The sequence below is a fragment of the Pseudorca crassidens genome, chromosome 17 (genome assembly GCF_039906515.1).
Source record: "Pseudorca crassidens isolate mPseCra1 chromosome 17, mPseCra1.hap1, whole genome shotgun sequence".
Lineage (NCBI taxonomy): Eukaryota > Metazoa > Chordata > Mammalia > Artiodactyla > Delphinidae > Pseudorca > Pseudorca crassidens.
Window position 1 is genome coordinate 52,167,719 of NC_090312.1, and position 15,674 is coordinate 52,183,392.

Below are 15,674 nucleotides of genomic sequence, written 5' to 3' on the forward strand. Positions count from 1 at the left end.
GTCTTTTACTCTAAATGTAGGCAGCCAGGGGCAGGATTTTAGCCGACGTGTGGCATGAACTGTCTCTTGTTTGAAAAGCATAACTGTTTGAAAAGCATAACTGTATCGGTGAGGATGTGGGGAGAGAGTGGAGTCAGGGAGAATCTCGGGAGGCGACTACAGGATCCTCGAGGTCTATGTTGGTGGCCTGCACCAGGCTGGTAGCGGCTGGTAATTCTCAGAAGTGGCACATTGGGAAGGTTGTGACAGCATTTCGTGGTAGATTGAATGCAAGAATGGAAAGGAAGAGGGGGTCAAGGGTGAATTTGAGATGTAGGACCTGGGGAACTGGAAAGGTGTGGTTACTGTCACCTAAGACGGAAAAAGTTTGGTGTAGAGCATGTTTGGGGGATTAAAGACCAGTTTTGGAGGTATAAGATTTGAGATGTTTTCGTGACGTCCAAGTAGAGATGCTGAGTACACAGTTGGATACACAAGTCTGCAGTTCTGAAGAAAGGTCTAAACTAGAGATACACTTTAATACAATGGAGATATTAAGAATAATTACATGGAAGCGCTATTTTAAAGGTAAAATGAAGTAATGCAATTAGCACTCTGTCTTCTCAAAACATTTAATAACTGTTAGCTAAAATAATTACCTGAAATGAAAGAATACCTATAGTTTGTTTTGTTGTTTGCAGTAAAAGTGAATGAAATGTCACAATTATTTTAATAGTATTTGTGACACAGTAGTTTTATTTAAGACACCATGACTACAAACATTTACACTAAACCTTTCAGTCTCCTGCTTTTCACTCTGATAGGGTACTTGGAACCATATTTTGTAAGGTTTAAGTTAGTTGTCATAGGGTACCTCTTTAATTAGAAGTAATTCTGAACTGTCTAGTTCCATGCCGTTTTATATACATATATGTATAATTATTATTTTATGATTTATCAAACTCAGTTGAAAATTTGCATCACTGATATACATTAGAATTTAAGCATTTACCCAGGTATTCAAGGAAAAAAATGTACTTGTGTTGTAATTTCCATAGGGGTACTTACTTTCACATCTTCCCTTCACTTTGCAATTGCAAACATGGCAGGGGAAATATTATCTTACTGGTCTTTGAGTTCCCCTTAGCTATCTGCAAGTCCTTAAACAGCCTTTGTGGCTTAACCAAAATTCTCTTCCATCTTCATTCCGCTAACAGATATTGGTCTAAGCATGTACTTATACTAAGAAATGCATGACCACGTTGTCTCTACACATCTATAATTTTATGTTAACACTATCATTATGTAAGCTATACTTGAATTGTAATTATAACAGATTTTATGTCAACACACATCCATTTCTAGTGTTCATCTGGTGTTCAAGGGGAGAGCAGCATGTCGTAAATTTTATCAAAATATAACATCTGAAGACTAGAACAGAGGGTAATTGTGTAATTCTGTATTCACTCTAATTAAGTTCAGTGGAGTTGGCATAATAGAATTAGGATGAAAAAAAAAGACATCGAGGTACCATGGCTCCCTCTCCTAACACACCCTTTTCGTATCCGAGAGCAGAGACTCAGCACCTTTCTGTACAGAAATGGAGACAGGAAGAGGCCAGAGGATGAATGACAGGCACGAATGAGGTGGAACTTTGAAGAGCAACATGGAAATGAAATACTTCTTTTGTATTTGGTAGGTGGGGAAAATGTACCAGCATGTATGCCTACTGGGACCACGTTTTCCACAACAGTTAAGCCCAGTGTCAACTGTGCTGTCCCACCTTCCTCGTAAGTAGGAACATACTGTTACTTGAATCTTTGCTTCCTGTTTCTTGATAGCTGGTTGAGAAGATTATCACAGGAACTGCATCTTGTTAGCAAATACAGTGTTTTGAAATGATTGACACTCACTGAAGAGTGGCAACTCCAAGCTTGCTCTCTCTTGATCTTGGACTTTTTAAGTCTGGAGTGCAGGAGTGGGTTATGGGGAAAGACCATTGGAATTCTTATGTCTTCAGCATAATGGTTATAGCATAATGGTTAGGAGTGTAGGTGCTGGTTCAAATCTCTGCTTTTCACTTGCTAACCATATGAGCTTGGGCAATTTACCTGATTACCTGAACCTCAATACTCCTGCCTATAAAATGATGTTAATAATATTTCATCCCCATAGACTTGTTTTCAATGTTAAAATGAAGTCACTTACACCAAGCACTTAATACAATGCCTAGAGCATTGTAAAGTCTATTATTATTACTATTACTACTACTACTACTATTATTATTATTACTGTCACGATGCCAGGTGCTATTTTTCCTATGCCTTATTCCATTATCTTCTGCCCTGTCCCCCCATTTCTGTCTTGTTTCTGTACAAGGGTAGGTTTGTCACAGAGCATTTTCTTTCCGTAGTGTCTGACTCTTAGTCATCAAGGTGACTGGTCCACGACCCAGCATTCATTGCTGCTCGTTGAAGCAATCCATTTTGAGAAGGGGAGTTGGATATTGATGCCAAGTTGGGTCAAGGAGAGAGAATTTTCTCTCTTCTGCACTCAGAGAGCTAAGTGAAATATTCAGGCCTCAGAAGGAGAATCAGGCAAAGGGCAACATGCTTAATTTCATACCTTAGTGATTAAGAACAAGTCAGACAGGCTGGATTTGAACTCATTTCCGTCATGTACTGACAACAGGATCTTAGGTGCTTTTGTAACCCATCTGAGGCTCAGTCAACATCTGAAAGAGACGAATAACATTATCAGGACCTAGCGTATAGCCTCGTTGTAATACGTGAGTAAATCCTTTTAAAACGTTCAGCACGTTGTTTGGCATATAAACACGTAATAAAATTTAGCTTCTTTGACTACTCCCGCTGCTAATATTATTAAGTAGCTGAGCAGATCCGAGGCCCATTTTTTTCTTAGATTGCACATAATCATTTGGACAGCCAGCTCACATTGATCAACCGTTGCTTATATATAAACCCCCATGAACCCAAAGGTGCTTTAACTCTCTCCCAGTCAGAGCCTGTTCTGGGGGCAGAAGCAACACCGGCACTATCCCCGTCACCTTTGCCTTTATTGTCACTACACTCGCCTGCCGTACTGAGCACTTTCTGTTTGCCAGGCACCAAATTTAGCCCTGCGTATGCACTGTATCATATAGTTCTCACACTCAGGTGGGAGACATTATCATCATCCCCAATTTTCAGATAAAGACGCCGAGGTGTTGGAAAGGTAAGAAACTTGACCCACAGCAAGAGATGGAGCCGGAGTATTCAAACCCTTCTCTCTGACCTCAAGAACCCTTACATATTAGCATACTACTACATCCTGGTAAGAAAATCTGCTTCCAGCCACTCTGGTGAGAGTAGAAATGATTCTCAGTCCCCACATTCCTCTATTGCCCATGCCACCCTAGCCTCAGGACTAGGGGGGAAAGGAAGTGATCTCTTCAAAGAGCAGCCAAAGGGAACCTACTCCCTTCTGCCTTTTCGTAATCAACTAACCAATATTTTATTTCCTTCTTAAGAGTCCCCACGTGTTCCTTTTGGTACTTAGCTTGGCCTTTTAGAATTCTGACATTCTGTACATGACTCATCCACTGTATTTCATGTTAATTTATTGAGGTCAAGTATAGGGTCTTACTCATCCTGAAGTCCAGTTATCCCCTGTCACATCTAACTCTGTTCTTTTCTTCTCGTAGGACATCTGCAGATATTTATTTGAATTTTGTTGAATTGTTCTCATCAATAGTACATTAAAAGTTATACAGAAAGTGCTTTCTTATAAGGAAAACCATCTAAATAGATTTCTAGCTCTTTACTTTTTATAGCACTATTGTAGAGATTATAGATCTCCAGGTAATATTTTTTAGATTGAGTTCTTCATATCATCTTATTTTTACATATAATGATAAATCTGAATTTTCTCTATCAAAGCTCCGAGACTTCACTGGCTTGTAACTTAGCTTGTTGATTGTGTGTTGTAGACTTTTCCATTTACAATGATATTTGATCCTGGTAAGGATGGGGCTGGGTGGGAAGGTACATCTTAGGGCCATCAATTGGTTTTGTAGAGAACTAACATAAAGATCTAAAGTCTCATCATATTTCTGCAGAACTCATGAATCGTTTTATTATAATTCCATTCATTCAGGGAGTATAAAACCATTTTCAAATTGTTATTCCTAATTTGTTCATCTTCTCTTCCTTAGTCTTAGTGAGAAGAGAGCAGGGTGAATGGAAGAAAGTCATTATGACCACTGGGGCCACTAGGGTAGGCATCAGTCCCAGAGTTTTGTTTTCATCTCTCTGCTATTAATATTGGCTAATGTCTTGAGTGCTTACTTGGTGCAAATTACTTAGCCGACCATGGCAAATGGATTGTGTCATTTCATCCCCTGATAGTCATACAATTAATGTATGTATTATTATGATATCCCATAATGCATATATGGAACAGAGCCTCAGAAGTAGTTATTTGCTCACCAAAATATGGTAGATGTGGAATTTGGACTGAGGTCTGATAGACTCCTAAATCACTCCTAGTGATTTTTACCACGAAATTAAAGTTGTATACCTCTGGAGAGTAGATAGTTTCTAAAATTTCCTCAGCTCTAAAGTTTTATAATTAAATTTTTGTCTGATGGCAAGCTTAACAGTTAAGATGGGTAGGAAGGAATGCCAGCCTGTTGAATGGAATTTCCCTGAAATGAGCCAGTTCACTCATTCATTCACTCAGCATGTATTGAATGTTTGCTCTGTGCAAAGGCATTTTCGGCATCACAGTGGAGTGAGTGCCCCTTCCATAGACTCTCCTGCAGCACTCAGAGAAGTCTTGGACTGGTTTGCCTGTTATGGAATGGGGCTTGGTGATAGAATCCTGGTTTGTCCTCCACTGATAAAACTAAGACATACTCATATGAGTTTATAGGCATCTTGAAGCCGTGGGATAGTAACACACATGAATCTTACCGTTTTTGCCTGGGATTAATGATATAAAGGCTTTGGATTTGGGTATGGAAAATGGGTGCAATTATGGGTGTGTTGGTTCTACATATATACGGACATCACGTGTCATCAGCCTGCAGCTACCTGCCATTCCTCACTACTCCTTCTTTTCACAAACCAAACAAGTACCTTCTTATCTCTCCTGTGGATAAGCTCTTGACAGTGGCACTAGGGCCTCCCTCAATAAGTACATCATTGGCTAAACCAGTGGTTTCTCAGATATGCTCATTGAACAACCCTTAAGGTGAATTGACATTCCACTGCCTAGAATAGAATATGATGTTCTTTAGAAATCGGGGGGAAAAAATAGGCCACCAGATGTACTTTCTTTAATTTAAATTGTATATATATATATGTATATATACATATAATTGTATATATATATGTATATATACAATTTAATATATTAAATTGTATAAATTGTATAAATTTATACAATTTAATTGTATTAAATTGTATATATATATATGAACAATTGTTATATATGTGTATGTATACTTGTTCATATATATGAATGATTTAAAATTGAAGAGATATATATATATACACACACATATATATGTATATTTAAATTTTGGCTTCTGTTAGCAAGTAGTAAATTAAATTATTAGCAGATCCATACTGCAGGGAAATAACCAATCAGATTTCATTCAATAGCTTGCTTTTTTGTAGATTTATGGTTGTGATTTTATATCTGCAGGTATGTTTGCTGAAGAAAATATTTCTGCCACTTTACACAAAGTTAAATTCATTTAATACCAATGCGGCATGTCTCAAATGTCTTAATACAGTTTTAATCTTGAATCGCATCAGAAGTATGAAATTAGAAACATACCCCAAAATCATTTGAAGATATAATTACTTTCATTTCCCTTATACTTTTGAGACTTTTGAAAAACAAGTATTTAGTTGTACTTATCTGTTTCTGTCTCTCTGAGGATAGCAAACACTGAAACACAACTCTTTTTAAAAGTCAATATTAAAAATATATTGTCCAAGATGATCAAAACTAAGGAAGTGGCAAAGAAATTCAAAAATTTAAACTTTCAAAGGGTGCTTTTTCTGTGAATGTGTAGTACTTGTTCTTCTGAAGGAATTAATCTTTTTAAAAATTTAATTAACTTATTTTTTATTGAAGTATACTTGGTTTACAGTGTTGTGTTAATTACTGCTGTACAGCAAAGTGACTCTGTTATACATATGTATATACATTCTTTTTCATAGTCTTTTCCATTATGGTTTATCACAGGATATTGAATATAGTTCCCTGTGCTATACAGTAGAACCTTGTTGTTTAGCCAATCTATATATACCAGTTTGCATCTGCTAATCCCAAACTCCCAGTTCATCCCTCTCCCACCTGCTTCCCCCTTGGCAGCCACCAGTCTATTCTCTATGTCTCTGATTCTGTTTCATAGATAGGTTCATTTGTGTCATATTGTAGATTCCACATATAAGTGGTATCATGATATTTGTCTTTCTCTTTCTGACTTACTTTGCTTAGTATGATAATCTCTAGTTGCATCCATGTTGCTGCTGCAAATGGCATTATTTCATTCTTTTTTTATGGCTGAGTAGTATTTCATTGTATATATGTACCACATCGTCTTTATCCATTCATTTGTTGATGGACATTTAGGTTGTTTCCATGTCTTGGCTGTTGTGAATATTGCTGCTGTGAAGATCAGAGTGAATGTGTCTTTTTGAATTATAGTTTGGTCTGGATATACGCCCAGGAGTGGGATTGCTGGATCATATGGTAGGTCTATTTTAGTTTTCTGAGGAACCTCCATACTGTTTTCCACAGTGGCTGCACCAACTTACATTCCCACCAACAGTGTTGTAGGAGGGTTCCCTTTTCTCCACACCCTCTCCAGCATATGTTATTTGTAGACTTTTTAATGATGGCCATTCTGACTGGTGTGAGGTGGTACCTCATGGTAGTTTTGATTTGTATTTTTGTAATAATTGGCAGTGTTGAGCCTCTTTTCATGTGCCTATTGGCCATCTGTATTTCTTCTTTGGAGAAATGTCTTTTTAAGTCTTCTGCCTATTTTTTTTGATTGGGTTGTTTGCTTTTATTGTCATCAAGTTGTATGAGCTGTTTGTATATTTTGGAAATTAAGCCCTTGCTGGTCGCATCATTTGCAAATATTTTCTCCCATTCTGTAGTTTGTCTTTTCATTTTGTTTATGGTTTCCTTTGCTGTGCAAAAGCTTGTAAGTTTGATTCGGTCCCCTTTGTTTATTTTCATTTTTATTTCTATTGTCTTGGGAGACTGACCTAAGAAAACATTGGTATGATTTATGTCAGAGAATATTTTGCCTGTGTTCTCTTCTAGAAGTTTTATGGTGTCATGTCTTATGTTTAAGTCTTTAAGACATTTTGTGTTTATTTTCGTGTATGGTGAAAGGATGTGTTCTAACTTCACTGGTTTATATAAGGCTGTCCAACTTTACCAACACCACTTGCGGAAGAGACTGTCTCTTTCCCATTATATATTCTTGCCTCCTTTGTCAAAGATTAATTGTCAAAGATTAACTGAGGTGTGTGGATTTATTTCTAGGCTCTGTATTCTGTTCCGTTGATCCATATGTCTGTTTTTGTGCCAATACCACGCTGTTTTGATTACTGTGACTTTGGAGTACTGTCTGAGTCTGGGGTGGCTATGCCTCCAACGTTGTTCTTTTTCTTCAGGATTGCTTTGGCAATTCTGGGTCTTTTATGGTTCTGTATGAATTTTAGGATTATTTGTTCTAATTGCGTGAAAAATGTCATGGGTAATTTGATAGGGATCGCATTAAATCTGTAGATTGCTTTGGGTAGTATGAGCATTTTAACAATATTAATTCCTCCAACCCAAGAACATGAGATGTCTTTCCATTTCTTTGAATCATCTTCACTTTCCTTTATTAATGTCTTACAGTTCTCAATGTATAAGTCTTTTGCCTTCTTGGTGAGGTTTATTCCTAAGTATTTTATTTTTGGGGTTGTGATTTTAAAAGGCATTGTTTTTTTACATTCCCTTTCCGATATTTCATTGTTGGTATAAAGAAATGCAACCAATTTCTGTATGTTAATCTTGTATTCTGCTACCTTGCTGAATTCGTTTATCAGTTGTAGTAGTTTTCATGTAGAGTCTTTAGGGTTTTCTCTATATAGTATCATATCATCTGCATCTAATGACAATTTTACCTCTTCTTGAAGGAATTAATCTTGAAGTTCTACTAAGACTTTTGGGATACCTGTTTTAATGAGCCACTACTTCCTGCCTGAGATGGCACTATGCACCAGAGATTCTAGAATTAGCATAATAAAACTAATAATGCAAACAACAGCAACAAATCTTCACAAACCTTCCTTGCAAGGAAGTAAAGTCCACTGGAAAAACAGACAAGTGAAACACACATTCAAAATGGCAGTGATTCTCAAACATTTATGTGCTGAAAAATCATGACAAGCATGATAACCAGGGCAATTACTAGACCCGTTCTCCAACTGGTAAGGTGTAAGGTCCTGTAACTCTATTTTTGGTGAATGCCTCCAGGAGAGTCTGAGACAGATGTTCTCAGTTGTCGTCAACCTTTAGTGTGCATCAGATTTGCCTGAGAATATTGTTAAAACACAGATTGCTGGGCTCCAGTGCCAGAGTTCTAACCAGTTCCCAGGTGTGGCTGATATTGCTGGCCCAGGGACCACATTTTGAGAACCACCTTTCAAAACTCTGCAGTATGCGGTTGTGTGTGTTGTGAATGCAGTATGCGGTTGTGTGTGTGGTGAATGAGACGGGCCCAGAGAACCAAAGGAGGGCAAAGGGACTCTGCCCTAAATTAGTCAAAGGTAACAATAGCAGCTACAATTGATTGACCCAAGAAAAAATGATAAGAACTTTACCTGCATTTGCTCATTTAATCCTTTCAGTAAGGTACGTAGGTGCTACTTAGTGTTCCTCTTTTACAGGGGTGTCCAGAGAAGGTAACTACTTTGCCCACGTCCTAAACTGGTAAGTAACAGATTAAGAATTCAAGTCTAGGAAGTCTGATTCCAGAGCCCACACCTCTACCCTTTCTGCTTGTAGAGAGGAGTAAAGGGTTGTCAGTGAAGCCTTCCTGGGGGCCCTGGCCTCTGAGTGTAGATAGGATGAGTGGACATAAAGATCATTATTTGTGTGTGGTGGGGGTAGGCGAGGAAGTATGAGGGCTTCCAGAAGAGCCTGCCCTCCCCATACATCTGCTATAAGCAAGTCTGATGATCAGGAGTCCGGAACATGAGTATGACTATGGGATACTGAGAAGGGTTCTAGAACCCTGAGGTTAGAGTTCTGGATCAGTTAGTAGGTAACAGAAAGTGAATGAGTGATTTACCTGACTTTCCACGGGTAGCAGGAAGTTTGGAGATAGTCCCTCTAGCGTTAGTCCAGCTGCTGAAGGGCATCACCAGGGGACTGGGTTGCTTCGCTCTTCCAGCTTCCACATCTCTAGCACGTCCACATAGCTTCAAAGTGACCCCAGAATCTCCAATAGTGTTCCAACAATTTGGGCAGGAAGAAAGAAAAGGAAAAAAAAAAAAGAAATTAAGTAAGAAAAAACAGGCAGTGTCTAACTCAGAGAGCAAATTTTTTACCACAGGTGGTCAGCAGACTTGCACTTAGATCTCATCAGCTCGGATTTTAAACTGGCCACCTTAGCCTTAAGGATAATGGGGTCTCCTAAACCAGGGCTCTGATAGTAAGGAATAAGGAGAGAGTGGTACTGATTAGCAGTGCCTGCTGTCCCAAACAAATATTATCCCCAAACTATTTTTTTATCCTATATTTTACTTTAAAGAATGGAGGGGAAATATTATGTATCTGTAAATAGCCTTTTAGAAAGGGTACAATTATATAGTTATACAACCCCCTGGAGGGCTCCTTTCTTCTAAAATCTCTTTAAAAACTGTTCAAGGTTAAGGACATTTTTATCTTAATTTAGTCACTTGCAGTCGATTATCTTGGAATGACATCCTCTCTCTGCACATGTTCTGTCAGGCTTTAGAAGATTCTAGAAGTGGACAGAGAAGTGTTATGGTACATGTATTTGCAATATGCACGTCTTTGAAATGAAATCCATTTAGGGACCAAAAGGCATTTCATGTCTTTGCTATACATTTTCACATATTTGCCTTTCCAGAATTCCTTTGAGCAAATCTGTTAGATGTAACCCATCCGTTTCTCCCGTCTGAATTCTTTATTACTAAACATTCTTCAGTATGCTCTCACTCCCCTCTGTCAAAGGCGTTTCTCTGGGTCCTCACCCTTCTCATCTCATACGTGAATGCGTATCTTAAACTGAAGCAACAGTCTGCTATGACTTCTCCATAACTTGAAGAACCCATCTTTGTGGGAAAAAAAGTAGACTTACTAACGTAAAAGGTAAAATGCGCGCAATGTTTCTGAGAATTAAAAACTAAGATAAAAACATAAGCAATGGAAAAAACTTACAGTGGATCCTTTTCAAAGACTTTATTTTACAGAGAAGGCAACTGAGGTTTAAAGAAAAAATGTGTTAGTTAAACACTAAATAATATACCTTAAACCTCAGTGGAGCAACACATGGACAGTTCATTTCTCACTCACTCAGGAGTGTAGTATGGACTTTGGTGGTCTGAGGGTCAGTTTTCTGCTCAGTTATTCAGGGACCCACCACCTTCATCAAGTGGCTCTACGTTTGTCCTAAAAAGGAAAGGAGAGAGGAAACTGCAAGCTACAATTATCAACTCGTTATCCTTCAGACATAAACTCTTCAAGTCACCTCTGGTCACATTCTTTGGGATAGAACCATACCCAGATGCAAGCGGAGATGGAGAATGTTGTTCCTATCTTGGTCCTAGTGATGCCTCTACAGGCTGGAGGAGCTAATTAAAGTGTAGTCAACAGCTCGTTATTTCTGCCACAATGATTGATTAGCCTAAGACTGGGGATTAATTATGTGTGTGTGTCACATATACATATAATACACACAAACATACATATGTGTGTGTATATATACATTTTTTAGCATGAGTTGACACATGGGGCTTCTACCGTATCAAAAGAGTACAAACTGCCTCTTGTTGCTTTTTCTTAATTGAAGTTGGCTACTACTATCTATTTCCCTTCATTTTGCTACCTCCCCCCACCGCCTTTCAGTATTATATGAAAATTCTGAAAGAAATAATTTCAAAGTTTCCAGTGCTTTTAAAGGTAATAGAATACTCAGACCTTAACAATTTTCCTGTGTGAAACTTTTGCCAGACTAAAATGTTAACTTATGAAAAGTAAATTTAGATTGATACAAAAGAGAAAATAAGCTGATTTTTTTTTTTTTTACACAAATACCCTGAGCCAGGGTAGAAAATAAATGGAAAACTGGAGGAATTTAGATCCTTTTGTTGTAAATTTAAATATTTTTAATTGTAAAAATAATACAGGCTCATTGCAGAAACTCCAAAATTGAAAGGATTTAAAGAAAAAAGGAAAAGTAACTCAAAATCCCATTTCTGATAAATCATCTCTGTAACATTTTTGAGGGTATCTTTTGAAACTTTTTTGTGACGGGGTGCATATAAATACAATGCAAGTATAAAATACCTTTAATTATTATATCAAACTACAAAACAGTTCTATAACATTTTTATTTAGTAATATAAGTATGATTACTCATCACCTAATAAAAATCTGCAGCATCATTTTTAATGGTTGAACAGCATTCTATTATTTATTTAACCAGTCCCTACTGTTCAACATTTAGATTATTCCTGTTTTGCTCTGCTAAACAATGAGACAAGCATCCTTGTTCATATGTCTTTGAGCATTTGTTTATTTCCTTAGAATGGACTTCTAGAACTTGAATGGCTGGTTGTCAGTTCTGGTACATACTGACATATTGTCTTCCAGAAAGGTTACCGTGCTTTTTATTTCTACCAAGAATTTAACATCCAATGTGGTTTCTTACACACACTCATCAGTACCAGTATTATCAATATCAATACCAGTATTATCAAGTTTTTTAAAACTTTGTCATTCTAGTCAGTAAAATATGACACCTGAATTATTTTATTTGTATTTCTTTGATTAATAATAGCAAGGTTGAACATATTTTCATATCTTTATTGGCTGTTAATACTTTTTAGTTTGTGACTTTATGGCATCCATTTTTCATCGATGTATAACAACCTTTTATATATCAATGTGTTTATTTTGTTGTTTGTTGTAAATGCAATTTTTTTCTCTTCATTTATTAATTTTTATTTTGTGTGTGTTGAGCTTCTTTAATACTGTCAAGTCTATTCAAAAACCCTTTAATGAACACAACAAATGTGGAAAATCAGTCATTCTCCTGCATTTTGTAATCAATGTATTTCCTTTTGGGCAGTATGGAAATGTAGGTTCTTATTTCATCTTATGGTTGGAAAGAATCTGTTCCTCGGAAAGGGATTATAGTCTCCATGATGCAGTAATGGGAGATTTTATAGGGTAGGCAGGGTCTACAGAAGAAAAAACCCTAAATCACACTCCATTGGTGGTTGCCTTATTTATAAAAATGGCACTTGAGGTTGCGTGACTGCCATCAGGTAAGCAAAATTAATTTTTAGCATGAAGTACTCCTATCAGCAAGAACAGCCTAGGATAGGCTAGCAGTAAGAAGTGAGGGGTTATGGGATTGGGGCATAGCCTCTGTTTCCTCCAATGCAGCTGGAAATTTAAACTCTGGGGCTCCTGCTTGATCCAATCAGCCCAGCTAGTATGTGTTGCCAGGTAGGGTGAATAGACTCAGAAGTACAAGAGCTCATCCTTGGTCCCCTCTGGAAATGAGCAGAGAATACTGTGTCAAGCAGAGGTGATCGATCAGTCCATGGTCTGGAGACTTGGATCTCCTCACATAGTCCTTAAAGTCAGGGTGAGACAAAATGCCAATACAAGTTATATTGATGACAGTATCAATGAGGTGACATTGAGTCCTTTGACCCAACGTGTGTCTGCAGTGTGCCATCCATTAGTAAATGGGCAAAGCCATTTGACAGATCTATCTGATACAATGAATGAATCTGACACTCACATTTTGAAAAACTGAAACTGTATCCATTTGTCAAGAACAGTGGCTACTTGTTCTGCTTTATTCCCCCTGGTAGAACTAGGTAACGTTGCAGGCAGTAAGACGTTCCGGCATTTCACCCTGGAGTAGCCCCAAAACTGAAGAAGCTGTCTTATCAGTAGTTAGCTCCTTGTCACCAAGAATATTAAAGTAGATTTGTATGATTAGCAAATTAAAGAGACTGTAGTGCCTACCACTACTGTATTCACTAAGGCACCCAAGTTATTCTAAAGAAATCCTAATAATACATTAGGACCGTTTTGAATATTTTTATTTGATTAGCCATAATCTTCTAGTTATAACATCCATCACCATTTTGACCACTGAAAGTTGGCCTTCTTTTCTTACAGCCTAGCCCTGTGGTCTTGGGCTAATCACTAACCTGCTTAGATACAATTTTCTTCTCTATATAATAGAAAGAATATTATATGCTATGAAGGACTGCAGGAAGATGAGCTGTAATGTTTATCAAGTGCCTAGTAAGTAGCCTGGCCCATAATAAATACTTGGCTAATTGTAGATGTTAGTTTCATTTTTAGTTTTATTTCCAAACATTGCTCTTTACTTTTGGAACTCTAAAATTTGTTTTGAGAGTGGAGGACTTGTTGTTTGGATTCCTCCAATACTCTCTGTATATTCTGTACTTCTATCCCTACATCATTTATATTAATGGAATAAATGATCTTTGGTCTGGTGATTCCAAGGTGACGAGGAGCTAAGTGGAGGTTCAGTATACACCTGGAAGTATGGATTTTCATGCCCAGTGCAAATGTGGGAAAGGCATTATTCCCACATTATAAAGGGGGTAAAGACCTCCAACTTGAGGAGACTCTGTGTTGAGAGATGAGAGATTTACAGGTACTGTGTTTATCCTACAGGGTACCACAGGGGCTTTTATGTTCTGTAGCAAGAATTTGCACCTTATACCCTTGTAGTTAGAAGTAAAACATACCACATAACATATCTAGTAAGCATTAGAGTTAGAATAAATACCATTTATTTAACGTTTCCTTTGTGTTAAGCATTTTACAGTTACAACATATGGATGGATACTATATTGTAATGGTTAAGAGTGTAGTTTTTTGAGCTAGATAATCCTGGATTGGAATCTCATCTTTATTACCTCTTTTTTTCCTGTTTTATCGAGGTATAATTGACAAAATTGTAAGATAGTCAAAGAGTATATCATGATGATTTGATATACAGATGCATTGCAGAAGGATCCTTCCCATCACGTTAATTAATACATCTAACAGCTCATGACACTTTTTCCTTTTTTTCTTTCTTTGGTGAGAACACTTAAGTTCTATTCTCTCAGAAAATGTTAGTTATACAATACAGTGTTATTGACTGTAGTAACTATGTTATACAGTAGATCCTCAGACCTTATTCATCCTGCAGCTGAAAGTTTGTACCCTTTTACCAGTCTTCCCCTCTTTTCCCCACCCACACCCCAGCCCCTGGCAACCAGTTTTCTACTCTGTTTCTATGAGTGTGGCTTTTTTTCTTTTTAGATTCCATATATAAATGATATCGTTCGTATTTATCCTGTCTGGCTTATTTCATCAGCATAATGCACTCCTGTTTCATCTATATTGTCACAAATGAAAGGATCTCCTTCATTTTTTTAAGGCTGAATAATATTGCATTACCTCTTAAATGAGTGACTTTTGGTACATTGTTTACACTTTCTAAGCCTCAGGATTTCTTTTCTTCTGTAAAAAAAAAAATATATATATATATATATATATATATATATATATACTAACAGGTTGTTTTCTGATATGTGGAATGTTTGTTGAATCAACAAATAATTAGTTGAGATCATAAATGTGACACTTAGCACTGTATAAACATTTATTAATACTTTCCCTGTTAATTTCTACAATAAATTTTATAATAAGTGACAATAATAATAGTACTACTAGTAGTTTTAGAAAATGCATAGGATGTGCCAGGCATCATATACTGTACTACCCTCCTTCATGTGTACCACAAGTTACATGTGGATATCATCTTCCACGTTGTTTCCTTTAGAGAAAATTGAAGCTCAGCAAGATTGAGTAGCTTGCTCCAGATGTGAACTCAGGTCTGAATCACTCCACATATAGGTTCTAATGACTCCATGTCTTTAATTCCACATCTGCATTTGTTTGTTGTTGTTGTTTTTAACTTTCCAAGCATCTGATCTGAAATTCCTTTCTCTGGGGAATTTTCCACTTTGTGGGTCTTGGTGAGAAACAGAGCCTTCCTCTTGTTATACAAGCTGAACATGTCAGATACACTGTTTACTCACATGCTCAGTCTCCCTTACAGATGGAAAGCAGTCGGGCGACCTCGGGTTGGCCAACTGCACCCCTCTCTTGGATTTTGAATTACAAATAAATGATGTAAAGAAGCAAGGCCAGCAGTGCTGGGTCAACCTCCTGTTTCCTGTTGCTGCTTGGTAGGAAGGCCAGCTAGGACTTATAACATCACTTTGGCCTCATCCTATAATTGCAATAGCATAGCCTTGGCTTTCGGTTGTTTCGTCTGCTTCTAGTTACTGAGGCCTAACCATAAACTTCCAAAAGTT

The 15,674-nt window shown here is 37.3% G+C and overlaps 1 pseudogene; it reads left to right on the forward strand.

Moving 5' to 3' along the window:
- LOC137210248 (UDP-N-acetylglucosamine--peptide N-acetylglucosaminyltransferase 110 kDa subunit-like) overlaps positions 1 to 15,674 on the forward strand; it is a 100,017-nt pseudogene that overhangs the window by 5,152 nt on the left and 79,191 nt on the right.